Genomic DNA, 20189 nt, shown 5'->3' on the forward strand with positions numbered 1-20189 from the left:
GTCCTGAGCTTGTGATTCTTCCTTAGAGGAAGAAGGGCATGTCAGTCATCCCAGAGGTGTCTGCTAACCTCCAGTGATGAGGAAAGGAGCCAAGATCAGTTTAAACTTGTAAAAGATGAGCAGTGGGTGTGATAGATTTTGTCCACTGATCTCTCCTTCTTGCTCATACAGGATATTTGGCACTAGAGCTGTTCTCTGCCTCACATTGTGAACTATTTCTGCATCCAACACTGAAACAAGCGTTCTTAAGTGTCTCTGTCCCCTGGGGGTGAATTTGTGCATTCCTGTGCCCTCACAACAATAATAAATAATATCTTCTATTTATAGAGCTTCAAAGTTTCCCAAAGAGCCACATTTGGGATGCAACATACCAACAGTTAGTGCATAGCAACCCTAGACAACTTAAGACATATGAATGTATCCAGTTGAAGCTGAAGCTGAGATTTCTTTTGGCAGAAGATAATTGTAAAACTTATTAATTATTATTGGTTTTGTTTATGCAGCTCTAGACTCAAGAGCAACAGGTGTTTTTAAAATATGACCAGCAGTTAGAAAAAAGCACAAAGGTATTGCAATCGTACCACAGTAATTTTCAAAAGGCAGAATGTCCTAGTAAAAATCCTCCCTTGGAGGTTTTTTCCATGTAGGACCCAGCACAAGCTATTGAGTAGCCCATAATGCCAGAAGAGGAGAAAGATGGCTTTTTCATAAGTTCCCAGTACAAACTTGACCATATAGTTTGGTTGCTCTGAAGCTAGCAACACATCTACAAAGCATCTTGTAGGTGTTTAAAGGTGACATCTGGAAAGAATACCAATGCAAGTATTTGATATGAATCCCTATGTATTTTGCAGGGTGATTTTGTTCAAATTGACAGTGGGATTGACAGGGACGTTGTGTCTTCAGCAACAGGACCATGTGTACATAGGCCTGGATTTATAGATCATCTCTAATTGCAAGGTTAGGTGTTTGCTCACTCTGGTAACAGCCACAGTGGAAACCATTAAAATCTCCTGGACGTCACAAACTAATGTAGCTCAAATAGTAAATAAAAGGACAGTGTGATTATATTGGAAATATTTTGTAGGAGCAGTGAGTCTACAAATGATTTTTGAAAGAACTATGAAATGTCCTGTCTTTAGGTTTTTTTGGTTTTTTTTTTACATTGATGTCCAAGTAAATGGTAAAGCTGTGAAAGGTGCAAAGGAAAATGTGAATCAGAACACTGGAATTAACCATTCATCAAGGCATCTAATGCTGAATAATATAAAATTATTCTTTGAGAAGAGTGTTCCATTTTTATGCATTTTGATGCACAACACCCATTCCTTGCTTTCTTCTGAACTTTCATTACTAGCATAGAAGTTTTGTATTTTTTCTTCAGTTGTTTTCCTAAAAATCTGTAGTCTTTCAGAAAGGGTAGAGATGTTTTATTTTCAATGGAGATGTTTCATGCTTGTCATGCTCAACTAAGCTTGAAAAAGACTATCCAAGTTCTCAATAGCATCCCTCCTGCTAGGACAGCACAAACTCTGTCTGAAGCAATAAGCAAGCAGAGCATTTTCAGCTCCCACTCATGTCTGTGGAATGGTTTCTAATGGTCGATTAGAGCTGGCTCAGCTGCATATGCCAGGCTGCTTCTGCAGTAAACATCAATTTCCAAAATATCCAGGTTTTGTGCACCACTTTGAAATGTGTGAGATGCTGCTGTCCTTCAATAGGACTGGAATATTGAAATCAGAGGGACTTGTGATCCCAAATGACATGGGCACTGTTAAAAGTGTTGCCAAATGGAGACATCAAACCTTGCCTCTTTGTTCAGGCCTGCCTGCCTATGCAGTCATTTTCTGAATGAATGTGGAAACATTGGATGTAGGAATTGCTGCTGTGTTTTGAAATAGCAATACTTTCTGTCACTAACTAAAAGACTGCAATGGAAATTCAGTTTGAGCTTGCAGTGCTTAAACGCTTCAGTCTGCTTCAGACAATATCTGTATTGAGTGTAAACACTTCTGAAATCAAGGACAATATCTGTATGAGTGTCATTATGGATCAGCTAGAAGCCTTGATATTGTGAACATGTTTAGTTTTGTTCCTAAGAGAAGAGTCCCTAATTTCTGAAGGAAGATAATTAATCATGTACCTGTTTGCCGCATTAGAATTTTCACCAGTAATAATTTCATTATTGTTTTATGTTTATCTTATTTTATCTAAAACACTTTTGTAAAGTTTAAAGGAAATCAATTGTGACTTTTTTGAAATGGTAGTATTTATCTCTTTATCCCCACTATATTTTTATTCAAATATTTGACAGTGTGAATTTTCTAATTAATTTAGCAGACTAGAAACATTAAAAAAATGCCTGAAAGCAGTGGTTTATATGATCATAATTCAAACCACATGCCTTTTCCTTAATGGAATGAGAGTAAAGAATTATTTTGTTTGCATTTGTCTCTTTATTGGTACCAGCCACTTCAGTACATTTTGTATGGTGACTTTCAGTCCCAGAAATCACTTTACTGCTAGGAATAGTCTCTGATTACCTGGGACTCATCTAATTAATCATCATTAATGGGTTGTGACATAGTTTTTAGGCCTGGGGGAATTCTTAGTGTGTTCTCTGATGGCATCTTCCTATCTACTCCGCTTAGATCACTGACTCCATTCTCCAAGTTCAGCTACAGGAAAAGAATGAAAATCCATCCCTAAGCCACCCAGTTCACCCAGTTCCCTGGGCAGGTTTTGCCATGTACCTCTCAGGTGGTCCTGGGCAGTGTCAGCCAGCCCAGGTGTGCTGCACACGGAGGAGCTGGGACGATTCCTGCAGCACAGCAGCACCAAGGAGTTCTGTCTCTGAGTGCCCTGTTTCCGTTTCCTTGCTTTTCTGCAGAGGTTGCTTTTCTGTTCCTCATTTGGCTCTTTTCTTCTCAGTCACTATTCAGCACTGTTCTGCAGAGAAGCACATTTGCTATCTTTCAGGCCAGGTTTTCAGCTGTTCTTGGCCTTGCTGTGTTTGCATGAATTCCTCCCGCTAAGGCTGATAATCTCACTCCTTGTTAATCTTCCATTCCTGACATTCAGCAAAACCTTGAACAATTACACATTGGCTGTTTCTGAAAAGATGGGCATGAGCTTCTCATTCTCTCTCTAGTTCTTTCTGGTTTACTGAATGCTGATTTTAGACTGCTTACTTTTCTTAAATGTGACGTAAAGTCATATCATTTTGGAGAGACAGTATTATAATTATTCGGATTACTGGAATGAGAAATGCAAACAGCTGTGTTGCTTCTTGCAGTTAAGGGGTGTGCTCTGATCTGCTTGTGGACTGGAAGCAGGTTAGGTTAGGAAGGTTAGGAAGTGTGTTTGCTGTGCCTGGCATTCTCCTGGTACATGTTTTTCTGTCAAGACATGCAAAAATTGAATTTTTTTCAAAACCTTTGTGGTTTCCAATAATCCTTTCCTGAGAAGCATTCTGAACTAGGAAGATAGTTGGTTTGAGAAGGAGGAAGTGCAAATTTAAATTTCTTCCCTGTCTGATTCACATCTTTCTCCTAAACCAGCTGGCCTCCCCTTCACTGTCCACTGGTACTCCAGTACAAAATCACGCAGGGAGATATTTTGCACCCCAATATCTTCTGAACCCATTTTGCAGTACTCGAGTTTTTGAGATCATGCAGGCATGTTTTGATGCTTCATTGAATTCTGACAAATAAAATTGTACCATAAAATTATTTTCCCCTGCTGTTCTTCACTCTTTCTTGTTCTTGGCCCACGGAAAGTGTATTCTACAAACCGGAAAATGAAAACCCATGTAATTCAGGCAACTCATTAGACTATAACAAGTTTTGATGTTTTATCTTTTCTTTCTTCACCTCTCTTCACTTCTCTTCTCCCAGAGATAAACACGCATTTGTACTGCAGTACCTCTGCAGTACCAGCTGAACTGCAGCATAACACAACTTCCTCTTCTAGTGCAGCACACCACAACTTCCTCTTGTCATTTCCCAGCACCTGGGGGGAGTCAATCCTGCCCTCACTGCCCAAACCCCATTTCTCAGCTGTGTAGGAACCTGGGACAGGATAAGGATGGTGATTCTGTGGAAACTTCCATGGGAAATCATCCAATGTGTTGTGTGAAGTGCAAAATACTGCATGAAATCTGGATGGAGGTGTGTGGGGCTGAAACAAATATCATACTGTCTGGTTCACCTTGTCTGTGGTGGGGTGAGGGAGTGCAAAGGACTGAGAGCAGCCATGTGGCACCTCTGGATTGACTGGACTTTTGGCTGCCTGGGCTCTCATACGATCCCCTAAAAATAGCCCCTTAAGGTTCCCATCATTGTTTGGCCAGCTATTTTAATTAGCCTGTGGTCTCTGGTTTTTCCTTTGCAATTTGTAAATGGGAAATATTTACACTAGGCCAGTGACCCCACATTCTTCCAACCTTTTCTTAAATTAGATGGATTATAGCTATGTTTATAAATTACCTAATGCATTTGGCCGAGCATCTCTAAATGTCGCTGGCTTCTACATAATGTTTTTAATGAGAACTAATTTTAGATCACTCCGACTATTTACTGGTATTTTTTCCCACATCTGATATGCCACAAGTGTGCTCATTTCTTAAACTTTAGTTTAACAAAGACTGGTTTATTGCATGTCCTGGCACAGGCTGAGCCTCTCCTGCAAATTGCAAGGTGCTGTCAGCTTTTGCTGGCATATCCTGATGAGAAGGGAAAGATTTCCAAGAAAAATCAATGCCCAGAAGGCAGATAGGTATTTAGCATGTTTTTTGGCTATTTTAGGTAGTGCAAACACTTTGGAAAATGGCTTAGGTAGAAGAGTGCTTTGCAGGTTTAATCTTTATTTGTAGAATAATTTAGCCCTCTTCTGCTGTTTAACATTCTCTGTAGTTAGTATCTTTATTGCCACATTTGTCTTCCACTCTTGGCAGAGTGTTTAATATTCAAGCAGTTATGTAAATACATCTTTCTGGGGTTCCTCAGGTGTGATCACTGTAGTGAGGTGGCTGTGGTACTGGTAAAATGTGACTGCTCCTGACTGAAATGCCAGTTTGATTTGGGGGAAATATGCAGGATGAGGTTGTGACTGGCATCCTTGCCAAAAGTGTCCCTGAGGCTGTGTTTTCAGAGTCCTTCTAGGCTACATTCTGTCCCCAAAAGCCAAAAGAGAGATGCTGAGCCCCAGGCTGGTGCCATGGTCGGGCACTTCACAGAGTTTTAGGATGAGTGTTCCAGGCTGGAATCCAGACAAGTTCTTTCTGAGTCAGCTGAGTCTGGTGCTATTGATGGCTCAGCAGCAGGGACAGGAGATCAGGAGATCAGAATTTTTTTTTAAATTGCATTCAAGGTCTTAGTCACAGATGGACAAAAAGATGGTGGAACCAATGTCTGCCAGTGATTGTAAATGCAGTCAGAGTCAAAATGTTAGAAAGTTTGTTGGTTTCATAAGAAATCTGATTTCAGAGAAGAAACATAGCTATTTTTTTAGGAAAGAATAATTTGTACTACTTTCTGAGGGGAGGATGAAAATAATTTTGACATTTTATTTTATTAAACACCATATTATAAAATTATGAGAGATGAAATTAAGGAAATATTTCTTTTTCTTGAATCCTTTTCAGATTTCTTCCAAAGCTTCCTTTTGCAGAGACTTTTTACTTTGCTAGGCTTCATTCAAAACTTCAATAAGGACAAATGGGAAAATTATGCAATGGCTTTAAAAAGTTCTCTCCTTGTCAGAATTCTAGGAGTCTCTAGAGCTGGGACCAATGAACTTTATCTTCTGGCAAGGTTTGAGCTCTAAGGAGTAGGCCTGGAGAGACGCTGGGGATGAGTCCTCCATCTGTCTCATTGCACAAATTCAGCATGAAGGCATAAGCAGCTCTTCCAGAAAGGTGGAAAAATGTCCCCAAGGAAGGAGGCCGTAGGACTGCCAATGGTTCTCAGGTACTGGGGATCTTTATGTCCCCACATACATCTTCTCAGCTGGGTTTGTCAGGACAGAATCTGGTTCAAACCAGGATGTGTAAAGGGCTGGGCACAGACAGAGAGGAATATGACTTGCCATTTCCCCGGATGCCACGTGCAGCACAGTCTGTGCTGGCTAGGAGGGGGAGCTGAGCAGAAAATGCACCCTTGATCTTGTTCCCCCTTGGGAGAGAAAATACCTGTATCAGTATTTCACTGCTTCACTGCTTTTGTTCAGCAAAAAAGTTTTGTTTCGTGACCCAGAGGCTGCTCTGTCCAGCCAATGTTGTACACTCACCTACACTCCTTGTCCAGTGCCCAGATATCAAGTTATTCCACTCACTGTGATAATAGTCAATAAATCATTCAATCTGTGGCTGACAGGTAAGAACTGAACCTGTGTTGCTCTGCTGGACAAAAAGTGCTGTAAGCAAACAACTGAAAATTCAATATAGTCCTATTGCTCTCATGGGTTCCTAAACAGACCCCTTGCTTGTTAATGCCTTGAGAATTATAAAACATTTAATTTCTACAACCAAAACAGTTTGATGCTTGAGTTTTCCTAGTCCAGGGTGATGTTTTCATTTCTGTTTATAATCAGTTCCACTCTTTGGTTTCCATGTACCAGGGACTTTTTGGATGTGATTGGTGCATTGACCCCTTGGGATCTGCATACTGCTTCTCTGGGATTTGCAGCTAAGGTAACAAAGGAAAAAACCTCTCTCTGTCAGTAGGGCAGAACCCCATTTATTTCCCAAGAGAAAGCATTGTGATGGGATACAAATCAGAAAAGGCTGAAAGCTACTGCTCTTGCATGAGGCTCTCTTGTCAGAATTCTCAACATTGCCAAGCATACAAAGTTTCAAGTGTGTGTGTGAAAGATGGAGTTCATTATGCATACAAACATACATACATTTTCCACTGACATATTTGTGCAAATTGCATACTGTTTTCATACAAGTTTAAAATTTCAGTCCAAACTGCTGTCTGAAAAAGTTCAGTGTGATCTGTTATTGCTTGACACTCACTGAAAGAAAGCAGCAGGAATTTCTGGTTTTTAAATTTCCTGGGAATGGGATAACAACAGCTAAGTGCCACTGGGTTGTGTTTCCTGTGTGTTATTCAGTAATTTTTCCCAGAAGTGGTTTTATTTTAATGACAGCCCATCTGATCCCAGAGTCTCATCTGAACACTGAATTAGCAAATATTTACTACCACAGTATTTCAATAAGCTTAATGCCTATCCCAAGATTTGAGTCCTTTCAAAGCTGAAGTATGTGAATCACATTTATCCTAATAAATATTGTTAACCCCAGTTGCTTTCATGTGAGAGGCCTGTTTTGGATTTTCCAAGCAATCAGCCAACCTTCCTGCATTAGCAGTTACCATTTCCATAGGGATCTTTCTAGCTGTGATTGAGCCTCTCAGCAGTTCACAAGTTCAGGGCTTACAGAAAGCAGGGCTATACCTGCCTCTCTTCATAGACAGCAGAGATGGGTTTATTTTTAGCACAAGTATTCCAGAAATACATTCCTCCCCTCTTTAGAAATCTGTGGGAGAGACAGACACACATATAGACAGTTTTGCCCACAGTTTTGCCTGAAAACTACTTTTTCCATTGTCTCTTGTAATCCCAAGCCTTTTTTTCAGTGTGCACTAGTTCTCTCCTATGTCTCAGTCCACAGGTGCCGTGACTGATACACCAGACCTCTGTGCATAAGTGCTGTTACAGGTGCAGAGCATGGGGAGCTGCTGGACCTCTGTAGTTCCAGGCCAGAACTTAGCACTTAGAAGTGTCCTGATGTTTGGCAAGACCAGCGTCCAGTTTGGGATGAGTTAGAAATACTTGAGCACAAAAAGCCCTGACTAGGACTTCAGGAGAGTCATCTTTGCAAAATCTTCCTGCTGGAATTTAAGGTGAAAAATGCACCTTCCTCAGGTGGGGAACTCAAAGCTGAAGGTAGCTTTGGAGAAGGCAGGTCACTGTCCCTCTGAAGAGGGGTAAGCCTGGGCTACTCTTGGATCTCAGGGACAGTTAGTTCATCACAAGTGTCCTGGTGCTTGGAGATTCTCAGGCTGCAGAAACTTGCTGGTGCTATAGCAATGTAATTAGCAGGTCTTTTTACTGTGTAAATGACCACTGGGCTCATGTGGAGTCCTGCTCTGCTATGGAAGCAGGAGTTGGGTAGTAATCACAGGAGATCCTGCTCTTCATTTTGCTGTAGGCTGTGGTTCAAGTCCAACATGATGCTGAACCCCAGGAGGGTCCCATGACTCCAGTAAGAGCTGTGTGCACTCAGCATGGCACAGGGTGCCATCCATTGTTCAGATCTGCAGTACAGAAGTGTAGCTTGTTGACTTCATGGCATATTTCTCCCATTATTCAACATCCTATTGCAGTGTGCCAAATGAAACCCAATGCTGGCATGTGCCTTCCAGCAGGATGGCTGATCTTGTTTGCTTTGGAGGGACAGTGGAAGAGGTCCTTACTCCAAGAAGTCCAAGAACACTGGCTACATGTGTCCAGCCTTGATGATGAAATGAGCTATTTATGAAAAAGCACCCACAGGACAGCAATGTGTTACTCGTGTGCATATGTACGCAGTATTTTTAGTGGTGACCCTAATAAACACTTTGCCTCCCACCTGTAGGTACAAAACTGCAGTGCCCTAGGGTTTGAGTCACTGGCAGCAGCGAGCCCATGGCCCAGCATTGCTGTCTGTATTAGTTATCTCTGAAGAATTACTAATGGCCAATGTGGATGTAAAAATAGCTGATGACTGTTTGTTTCATCTGTCTGTTACTCGACACCGCGTGGTTATTCCAATACGTATGTTTGCCTCTTCCCCACCATGATCTCCGCTTGGTTTCCCCTTGCCTTATAACTATTTAAATACATTTTACTAACTTCGGATTCCTGGCTCATTTCACTTCACCTGGCTGGGCAGGTCTGCGAGGATTCAAGGGTTAGCTCCTCCACTTTTATTGTTTTTGTTTATTTTTCAGTCATTGTTTTTATTAAAATAACCATGTTCCGAGGAAGAGTCCGACACACATAAGTAATGGGAACTGCTAATAGCAAGCAGGCTGCTCTAAAATGTGCTGGGGCTTTGACTTAAGGGAAGAAAGCACAGCCCTGCATTGTCCCTATCAGGAAGCTGGAGCACAGAAGGTAAGGGGGAAGCATCTGGGTGTTTTAAAACAGGGAAATGGTTTAAAATGGTGGTTTCTGAGTGTGTGAATGTATGTGCACTCACAGATCAGTAATGTGATTGATCAGATATGAGAAATCAAACATAATTTAAATCTTTTCTTCAGTCCTTTCCTTTTGTCCAGCTTTTTTTTTTTTTTTTTTTTTTCTCAGAGAAATGCAGGATTGTCTCTGAAAGTTTGTGTGTGGAAAGAGACATACACATAGATTTTCTTGCAGTGAATACTGTTTATGACATGTAATTATTTTGCAAAGGGGTGTAATCTGTTTAAAAGAATATTAAATTTATATGAAGCTCCATTTAATTTTTGTGCATTGTGCTGTAAACAACTTTAAGGAAATATATATTGTTTTTATTTTTCAAGTGATAACTGCCTACAGATAAGCTACTTTTTAAAATTTTAGTGATTTCTATAGGGTTTGGAAGGCTGTTGGAAGTTTCTTTTTTTTGGAACAAATAGGAATCGAATAATTTAATTATTTTATAAAAATTAATTACTATGTTAGAGAACCTGAAAAAGTAAGAGAGTTCAAATACCTATGCAGTGCCAAGAGGCCACTATAAATGACTGCGACTATGACTTGTATCCACTTTTAATTGGGAAGATTTCTTAAATGGCACAGGTTTTTCTTGCTCCAGTTGTTGCAGAACTTCTTAGTCTGCTATCCTAAGGAACTGCATTTTATTAGTCTAGCTGCAGAACTCAGTAACAAAAAAAGAACAGAAATAATTAAAACTGAGCTTGAGAAGCCAAACTGCTTATGCTTTTTAAAATAACTTGTAAACTGGTAATCTGATTGAATCTGAATAGGGAAAAGTTTTACAGCAGCAGAGCAGAGTGACTGGTTCACACTGGATTTGTACAGTACCAGCTAGGGGGTCCCTCTCTAGTCCTCTGCTGTTTCTGGGAGGGAGGCAGGGAAGAAGGAGAAGGGAGAAGAGATAAGAAGGACAAATAAGCTTTCTGGTCAGGATTAAAGTCTGTGGCTCTCTTCCTCCACTTCTTCAAAGAACTGACCACTTAAAAAGCAAGTGTCCTCAGTTAAATGCTTAAGGATGAGGTCTGTGACAAACACGAAGTCGTAAAAGATTGCCAGTACACTGGAGCCCCAGCTCCAATTCTCCATCTTCCACGCTTGTCATTAGGAAGGTATTTATGTACACATTCTCAGCTTAGTTACCAAAACAGCTGTAACTTGAGGGCCGCAGCTGGGTGGAGGTTTGCAGGTGTAATTGCATCCCTGCACTGCAAGCCAAAAGCACACAGCAATTTTGCTCTCTAGCCTCTTATTCCTACCTACTTCTCTGAAATGCTTGTCTTAGCTGTACTTGCATTACCAGAGCTGTGGAAAAGGTCCACAAAACTGTTAATCCCTCCAAGACCAGAAACAAAGTCAACTAACCCTATGAGCCATGCTGAGAGAAAATTCCACTCGTCTGTACCAGTCTTTCTTTAGTCCAGCTGAGTTACACACAGGGAAAATTGCTGGCAGAGGCAAATTCTGCAAGTGGTTTTTAGCTGCAGGCCTGCCTGCCGCTGGGGTGCCAGGTCACACGGAGCTTTGGCTGCTCGGAGCAGAGGGTGAGTTCACTGCTCTTAGAGGTAACTGTGCATTGCTTGAGGTTGTGTTGCATTTTGGGATCAGCTGTCTGTGAGCCAGCTGACAGGTGTGTGGGGAAAGGACCACAGTGGGAGCTGCATGTCTTCACTCAGAGGGGAACTTTACCCTTGAGATAAGGTTGTTCCTCTTTAATCAAGCCTGCATATGCTTTTGGATGGATCAGTGATTACTTACACATATCTGAATTTGTGTGTGTATGTATAGGTATATATTACATATGTATATTTGTGTATGTGTGTGTTGACCTTGGTGTGTTATGACTCTCTTGCTGCTTGCCAGGTTTTATGGCAAGTGTGTGTGGTGGAAGAGACTGCCACCAAGACCCCTGTCCTTTAGCAGTCTCAGAGAAATTAAGGCAGCATTGAAGCTGTAAGAGGACAACTCTTACCTAGAAGTAAGGTTTCCCTTGGGTTTCCCTGCCAAATGATCCTCTTTGGACAGGAATAGAAAGCAGATATTTAATTATAGTTCTAGATTTCTTTATCATCTATCACCTGTGCTTGCAAATAATGATATACAAGAAGGCAGTAGCTAGTAATGATTAATCTAAATCATCTGTTAGCATTCAGACCCATCTTCTTATGAGCCAAGGTCAAATAGGGATGCATCTTTATTTTCAGCCTCTCACATAGCCACATCCCATTAGTTTCCAGGATGCTTTCCCTGTTACCTACACACTGTGTCAAAGGCTGTTTTGGGGACTGTGAGAAGCCTATGACAGTGGGGTACATAAAGACCACCTAATTCATACTTTCCACTTGCAATTTTTTGTAAGAATCTCTCAAAGAAATGTATGTGGTTAACATTTGACTACACCTTAACATGCAAAGTCAGCAAACAGCAGTCTCTGGCAATTTGCAGCTCCTGCAGATCCTCAATCTCAGATGTGCCTCTGTCTGTCAGCTTCACCTAGATCAGACATAAGCTGTCATACCTCAAGGCCAGCTTGGCTTACCTATCTACCTCACTATAGACCCATGTAAAATTTTGCACTCTGCTGGTGGCTTTTGTTTTGCTGAGGTGTATTTCATGTGTCCCTGTCTCTATCCTTTGCATATTTCAAAGCACAGAGCTTCATTGTGCAGAAATTGGGATAAGTGCCCAGGACTACCCAGGATGCTGGCACAGAAAAAAATATCATACTCAGAGGGAACTGACTCCTGCAGGCTGTGTCAGGGTTTGTGCTGGAGCAGTGGAGCAGCACCCCTTATCAATATATTGTTCACTGAGGCTCTATTTTGACTGATCTGCTTTGAAGTAGTGATATTAGGACTTGGTCTGTCTCTCCAAAACTGAGAAATTAGTCTTTGACCAGGCTTGTGAATTGAATGAAGCCACAGACAAGTAGCTAGAGTTGCCACTTCTGTGGTATATGGAGAATAGAGAAGGGATGGGAAAGAGAAGTAGCTGGTGACAGCACTAGGCTGACTAGGCTGATGCTATTGTTTGTCTGCAGGCTTCTTCAGAGCATCTAGGGAAGCCCCATGCTGACAGCATCACTGAAGTTGCTGAGGGACAGACTCTACTAGAGTCATCAGAGTCTATCTCTTGGGGAACAAGTGTGGATTCTCCTTAAAATTCTTGATGCTTCCTTTTCTGTCTTTTGCATATATCCTTTACAGAATAATCACAAGAAACACCTAAGCAAGCGCATTAACTGTGAAAGGTTGAAGGATTGGCTTGGGGACACACCATTAAATCATAAAAATTAATCAGTCTCTGAATAGGGAGTCTGCATTTCCCAGGGCAAAACCAAAACAACTCCTGTGCACAATGCAGAAAGAGGGAGCTGGAAGGAGCTGTCATCTTGTTCAGGGTAGGATTTTTCTCCTGGCTTTTGCTCCTCGAAAGGAGGAATGTAGTATGGCCTCCAGAGATACCTGGGACAAGGGTGAGGGGGTTCTCCCCTGCCCTCCCCGAGGCCTCCCATAGGTGTGTAGCTGTCCCATGGCCACGCTCCAGATAGCAGGGAGAAGGCAAATGACAGCTTTTGTCCTTCAACTGGAATGGCTCTGTTGTAATCACAAATGGTTGAGGAGCAGTTTGTCATTGGAGGAGAGATGTTATGTGAAAGGATGGCTGTGTGCGTGGGTCATGTGCTCTGGCATGCATGGAGTATCACCCTCCCTGCCACACTGCGTGCTCAGGAGCAGAGCTCTTTTGGCTGCATTTGAAAGCTACAGCAGGGTGTAAGTGAGAAATAGCTCTGTTCCTGCAACCTGAGCCAGAATTTTGAAAACTCCACCTTCTCCCTCACCTCTGATACCTGCATCTTTTTGTCTGTGGTATTTTGGTATATTGCCTGTCTGTAAATCCTGTGGAATTCAGTGGGGAGAAAACTGCTTAGAAGTTGGAACAATTTTGAACCTAGCATGTACAAACATTTTAAATTATCTTATTAAATGAAAACAGATTCGGCAAAGTCTTTGTCCAAATCTTGAAAATATCCAGAAATTATAAAGAAAAATAGCAGATGAGACTACCAGTTCTCAAAGAATAATCCTTTTTTTCTGCAAGCCTGTTATTTCCTGAGATTATATCCTGTGCAGTGGGTGTGGGTCAGACTCTCCTTGTCAAGAAGCTTATATGGTTTAAGTGTAAACTTGACAATGCTGATGGTATCAGTGTGTTGGGGCTGATGAGCAGAAGGCAGTGTAAGTGGGGGATGGTTTCAGGTTCCCCAGCCTGGAAAGAGAAGTGAGGCGTGGCTTGTTGCTAGCTGCAGATTTCCTCGTGTAGGTCACAGAGGAGAATACACCTGTCTCCCATTTGTGTCTAGCATACTTTCTGATATGGTTACAATTTTCCCATGACAGGGACTGGGACTGTCTGGTGTTCTCCTGATTACAAGGCATCCAAAACATTATATTTGTTTTCTTGACCATATTTTTAAAATATATTATAAAATTATAAGTACATAATTATAAAATTATATATTTTGATTATTTTTTAAAATATTTTATTTCCCTTCCCCCTTTGTCATCTTCCACCTCTAGCCATTGCAATGCTGTGATGCTTCATAGCTTTCCCTCTGCTGTGGGAAAACTCCTTTCTCCTATTCAGGAAGAGAAAACTCAGAAGCTTTCATCATCTAACTCTTCTTGAGAATGGAAAGAGATGAATACCTGTCTCATCAGCCAAAATCCTTCCAGTGCTCAGTGAGGGTGCCGTACCATTGTAATGTCAGCTGTCACCACCAGCTAGTGAGGAAGCCTTGAGTTTTAACAATCTTAGCAAGATATAGGTATCAAGCACCTGAGATGAAGCAGAGATCTTTGCAGTCAGTCTCCTCCAAACCTGGTTGAATTTCACTATACAATGTAATGCCAAGCTGCAGCACCATACTCAGTTACAAGGGAGGTGGTGTGGGCTCACAGTGATTAAGTACCATGAGTTAAGGGCAGTGAAAAGGCACATTTTTGCCTTACCTGAGAAAGGTTAAGCTCTTCTTGTGCAATTCAGAAAACACAGATTTGGTTCCCTGCCCTGCCACAAATGCCCTCTTTCATCTTGGGCAAAACAGCCAGTCGAAGCTGGGCCTTAGCTGCTGACCTGGAGATGGGACACAGATCCTGCTCGCAGTGGGAGAGTTTGCAAAGATAAATAGCCACGAGGTGTTCATGTACCATATTGCTGGGGAGCTGTATAAATATCTTGGTGTACAGTGACTGACCTAGTTACAGACAGTGGCCTTTTCCAGGCAGACATTTAATGCCAAGAAACCCACTGTTTGGGTTCAGTTGCTTAAATGTCACTTGTCTGTGCCGACTGCAGGTCGTAGGAGGAGCACCATCCCTTCTGCCTTGTGTCTCTCATAGACTCATGCTGTTTGTCAGGTGCTGTACCTGCCCTTGGCTTGTGTCAGTCATGTGCTCTGTGCCTTTGGCTTCCCCTGTCACGTCTGCATGATACTGGCTCTTCAAAGGCAGTGAATCAGGAGATGGAAAGGATGAGCAGCAGTTGCAAGAAAGCCTCAGTCCAGACACAACACTTTCTGAGAGACATCTCCTTCTTCCAGACGTAACAGGCCTGGTGGCAGGATGGGGCATTTGGAGGACATTGGGAAAGGCAGTCCGGAGACCGTCTGGAAATAACTGTTGGGTCTTTGCCACTGAACCAGAAAGGGAAAGGTAGAGACACTTGCAGTCTCTGTTCCTCCCATTTTTCTTCATGTGAGGTCTTCATCTTCCAGTGTTTGAAGCTTTGTGGTCTGAGCTGGAAAGGCAAGCATTTCAGCTGGGGCTGCAAGAGGTTCACCTCCTTTGAGGAAAGGACTCAGCAGGATACAGAACACACAGTCATTAACCAGGTACATTTCTTCCTTGTGTTCGTACTTCCACCAGCCTACACTGACCTTCCTTGAACTGATGATTCCCTGGTTCCAGCTTCCATTGGAACAAATTAAGTAGCTTCAGTAGAGATCACTAGAAGAAAAAGACTTCAGTTCTTTTTTTCAGAAAAAAAAATGAGAAGAGGTTTGATTAAACAAATAAAAACACAATCATATTCATTTTAATGACATTTCCCCTAGAAAGATAATTCAAAATTTATGGGCTTTATAATTTAAAATATTTACTTAGGGAAATTTCAAAACAAGATCACACTCTCTGTTGCAGTACCATCAGAGTATTTTTTGACATCGAAAATAAAATGAAAGATTTCAGTTAATGTTAAATAGCATACACCCTCTTTGATTTAAGGACACTAATAACATAACTATTATAGCTATTATAGTATATATATACATGTTATTTCTCACATCCTTTTTTCACTGAAAATGGTGAAATAATCTAAAAATTTTAAAAAAGGTTTTTAATTCTAAATGAAATTTTGAAATTCCCAATTTCATTTCTCTTCAGAATCTTTATTCCATGTGAAATTTCAAAAGCTGTCTAAATGAGAACAACTTCCCTTAACACACACACAAACATATTTCCAAAAATTAATATTGTCCACATGATGACAATTCAGTCTGGCAGTCAGCTCTGCTGGTGCAGTCTGGAACTACACCATGCCTGCCCTACCCCTCTTAGGTCTATGTATTCTAGTGAATATTGCAGAAAAGAGCAACATTATTTTATCCCAAATGTACTATTTTCAGTGATGAGCAATACAGGTTAGAAAATCAGAATTGTCCAGAGGGCACTATTTGGTGGCATAACAATGTGGCATTGGTTCTAACCCCTTTCCTTTGCATGCTGGTCTGAATACCTCGTGGGGGTGAGGTTTGGCTCTTCGCAGATGAATTTCACTTTACTGTGGTTACAGTTGCATATGTAGCTTCTGGACAGTGCACCAGTATTGGCTGAGGAAGTAGATGTATTCAGTCACCAATTCTGTTCTCAGTTATTCTACTGACGTCTGTAAAATGACTCTAGATTTATACCAGTGTAACTGAGAACAGAAGCTGGCCCAAAGTCAAGAACAGTCTCTCCTCTTCTCTGGCCCAGAACAAGCCGTTCAAGACATAATTGCCAGGCAAAACCCTCAAGGGGAACGGACCCAGTTTCCTGCACTGGTTCGGTTCAGACACACAGTTTCTTTGCCTTGCTTTCCACAGCATGATCAAAGACCTTGTTCTATGCTAGTCATTTCTGCCAGTCTTTGGGATTTTCACCTTCAGCTGGAGAGATCCACTTCTTCATCTTCCATCTGCTGTGGTGGGTATTTGTGTTTGAGTAAAGCTGTTCCCCTTTCCCCAAGCAAGAGAATTCACTTTGGTTTTGTGACTACAAAGAATTGGTGAAAGTGATCTTGCTGGACGAGGGAAACAGAAGCTTGTGCCAATAGATTTAGTTTTATGTCCCTCTCAATTTAGAAATTGCCTTTCTTGACAGTTCAGGGAAACGTGGCTTGAGCATTACTGCCTCTCTTGGAGGCAGCTCCCCTGCTCATTGAGGGTGTTGTGATCCTCCCCGGGTCCACATGTTAATTCCCTGACACCTTTTTGTTTGTTTTCCTAAATGAGCAATGAATCCATCAGTGCTGTGATCATTGACCAGCAGCAGCACACTCCGTACTCATTCATGTGCTGATCACTGCTGCCACGCAGGATTTTCCAGCAATATCCAAGAGACCTCACTGAGCCAGCCCCACGGGCTAGGGAGAAGCTGCCATCGGCTGGGAGCGCTGCCTCAGCTTGATGACACAAAGCTGAAGAGACCTTTTTCCATCCAGAGCTCTCATCTTATTATGAAGTCCTGTGTGTGCCATGAACAAATATGAACCTATGCAAGACAGTCATCAGTTCATTAGGGATTCTCCTATTTCCCATGGTAAGGAGCATTAACTATTCATTGTCATTATGAGTCCCTGGAAACTTAAAGCAGCATGTGTGGAAGTAGAGCATGCCGCTGAATAAACGCCAGCCAGCAGTCACCACAGGGCTCTGAGTTTTGAGCTGGAGCCATGGATGGATGCTACAGAGAGAGTGCCAGATGAAGAAACCAGCTCACAAAGATTGAAAAAAAAAAAAATCTTTCCTTCTCTTCTCATTCTCATAGGTAATGCAGTGCTGCTGACTTCAGACTGCTATGCAACTCCCAGAGGGCGCTGCCAAAATGCCACTGTGATGTCTCATGGCATAACCCTTCAGCCAAATACCAGCCCAGGGAGGTGGGGGAACCAACTGGCCCTTTATATATTGCAGCAGCGGTGATGTCATACGCTCCAGCCAAGTTTGCTGGTTTACCCAGCTCCTGTCTAGTGAAAAAAAAGGCTGACATTCAGTCTGTGCCAGGCCAGGAATAGTATCTGTAATTTAACCTCCTCATCACAACTTGCTAGGCACTTAAGAGAGACACTGAAAAAAGCCTCCTATTTAAAAGAGAGGGGAAGTTGGTTTCTGGATTGAACTGCTTGAAAGCTCTTTTCATGCAAACTTTTTCAGTAGCTCATATCAGATGATGCCTACTGCTAACACCTTACATGTTTCTCAGCATTTCCAAGTGGTTTCAGATGCCCAGCATTGCCTTACTTTTTCTATAACATAGACTAAATTCAGACATCCTTAAGTGTTTGAACTAGTTGAATCCTGACCTAAGCTCAAATGCTGCACCTTGCTTGTTAGTGGCCATATTTGCCCAAAAAGGTAAAGAAATGGGACTTCACCAGGTTATTAAACCAGTCAGAAACAGCTTCTTTGCCTAAGAAATTGTTATCATATTTATACAAGGAATAACTACAGCAGTACAACGCTGGTGTTTCCATCTAGTCCTGGTCTGCACCTTGAACACTTGGTGCAGATACAGTTTTTCCAGCCTGAAACATTACACTTTACAAGCACCCGTATTATGCCCAGGCAAGACAGGGATTGTCACAAGGGTTTCAGAGACAGTGGCAGTCACTATTCTTCATCAGTGGCGCCGAGTTGTTTTTGTAACTGTGACTCCATCTAGGAAAATAATTGCTGAGATTACATCATGATCTCCATGCTTATAGTTACTCTACTCACTTTTCAGCAAAAGTTCTCAGTTTACAAGGGACAATATATTTCTCCAGATCTCCGTCCATGAGGTCTGAAAGCCAAGATTCCTCCTAGTTCAGGCTCCACCACCACTAAGTACTGATAAACATTGTGCCACTGGAATGTACTCAGCAGCCCCGTTAATGAGGGAGACAGAACTTAATCACCATCTCCCATGTCTGTGCAGGCTTTGCACAGTTAAGATTACCACAGAAGCAGTAAAATTGTAATTTAACCTCTGAGCAAATAGAGAACTGACTACACATCTCTGGAGCGAGGATACCTTTTACATCTGGCTGTAACCAGATGTAACACTGTTTGTTGTTTGCTTGCTTTTCCTTTAGTTTAACCTTTTTTACCCACACATCCTAGACAACAGAAAGCTGTGATTAGTACAGGCTTATCCCTAAACACACAACTGGTGTTCCTCAGGTGAGGTGCAGGACACAATCACAGTGGGTGATTAACACTTTTGCCAGTAGGTTTTGAATATCACCAGCTGACTCAAAAGTTTCCTTTGAGAAGACTGTGCTATCTGCATTACCTCAGGGCCAGACAGTTCTCCTTGTAGGAAATCAATATATTCTTGCAAAGATTAGGCAAACTGGCCTGAGCCTTGGGGGTTTCCACAGCAGAAGGATGGCAACAATTCATGTTCACCATGGCTGAGCTTTCCTTTAGCATCTCCAGCCTCTGGTTCATGCATGGAAGTAAAAAGAGATTTTGTTTACTGCCTTATACCATGCCAGGTGCCCACCTTTCATCTCCTTTACCACAGGAACTGAAAACTAAGGACTTTCACACCTCAGCTTCTTTAGTCCCAAGTCTACCAGATTGACATCTGTATTTGTTGACAGTAGAAAGCCATATACAGGTGGAGTGGGGGCATATATTTTCCTCTCAGTCCCTCTGAAAGGGTGGCACAGCTGGTAAGAATTCTTCTTTTTAGCCTGGAGTCATCACCCAGCCTTTGCAAAGGGCAGAATGCCAGGAAATCATTGCTCACTCAGCTGCCAGTCTTTGCTGGGGCTACCAGAGTGTGCTGGAGATTGTGACACTTGTTTGCTAGGAGCCTGACTGCACTCCCCAAGCTATCAAACCCAACAGGTATTTGGTTATTGTCACTCTGGGATGGACAGCTGTCTCTTTTTGTAAGAAATCCTGTAAATCAGCCCTAAAATGGTTGTAAAATGGGAGTGAACAAATGAACAAAACAATCTTCAGATCATGCAAACAAAAACCTTTGTTTTCAAATTGCAGGGTTCACTTAGGATCAAAAAAATGCTGAAGGCCAGAAACGCCAATAGCCTGGGACACTACTTCTGTAGAATATACATCACTGGACTATTTCTACCTCCTCACTAAAGATGGTCAGAAAAGAAGCCAAATACAAGTATGAGAGTGAGTTCTAAAAACAAGAAGCAAAATTATAAGGCAGGTATGTACTTGTATTTCTCATTTATATAACAGTTAAGAATCAAAACCAGGAGTAGGATGGCCTTTCATTTGTCTTCTCTTTTTTCTTGCTGCATTATGCACAAAGATGTATGTCTGTGAGCGGAGTGAAACTCATGTTTTAAAAATCTTTGTACAAAGTAAGATGGAGAAGCTCTGTTAGGCTCATTTTATTTCTGGTGTAAATCTATTGTAGTTGAGCATAAGTCATTGGAATTGCATGGCTGGAAGGACAGGATCTAAATTCACTATGAAACTTGGAGTCTAAAAATAGGTTGGCTGAGATTCTTTTAAATAGAAAAGGAAGGTGAGGAGTGTTTTCATTTGAAGAAACAACTGAGCCAGAGTAATTTAGCTGATTGAACTCAGTTCCTCTTACCTTTGATACTTGGACCAGCACTGGTTCATCATAGAGAAAAAATAGGTCCTTTCCAAGAGTTTCACT

General features: G+C 41.8%; 1 protein-coding gene across 6 annotated transcripts in view; it reads left to right on the top strand.

The window, feature by feature from the left end:
• Nucleotides 1-20189, top strand: part of CUNH10orf71 (chromosome unknown C10orf71 homolog) — a 47588-nt gene that overhangs the window by 16987 nt on the left and 10412 nt on the right. For 2 of the 6 annotated variants that reach the window (XM_041415681.1, XM_041415682.1), the window contains one exon: nt 19550-19727. The gene's annotated coding sequence lies outside the window, so the exon portion shown is untranslated. Of the gene's footprint in view, nt 1-8738; nt 9163-14842; nt 15134-15164; nt 16485-17001; nt 17100-19549; nt 19728-20189 lie in introns of those variants that run through there. The other 4 variants (XM_041415678.1, XM_041415680.1, XM_041415677.1 and 1 more) reach the window with 4 other exon arrangements.

This window comes from Onychostruthus taczanowskii, unplaced genomic scaffold (genome assembly GCF_017590055.1).
Source record: "Onychostruthus taczanowskii isolate IOZ18803 unplaced genomic scaffold, ASM1759005v1 scaffold5, whole genome shotgun sequence".
In the NCBI taxonomy this organism is placed as follows: domain Eukaryota; kingdom Metazoa; phylum Chordata; class Aves; order Passeriformes; family Passeridae; genus Onychostruthus; species Onychostruthus taczanowskii.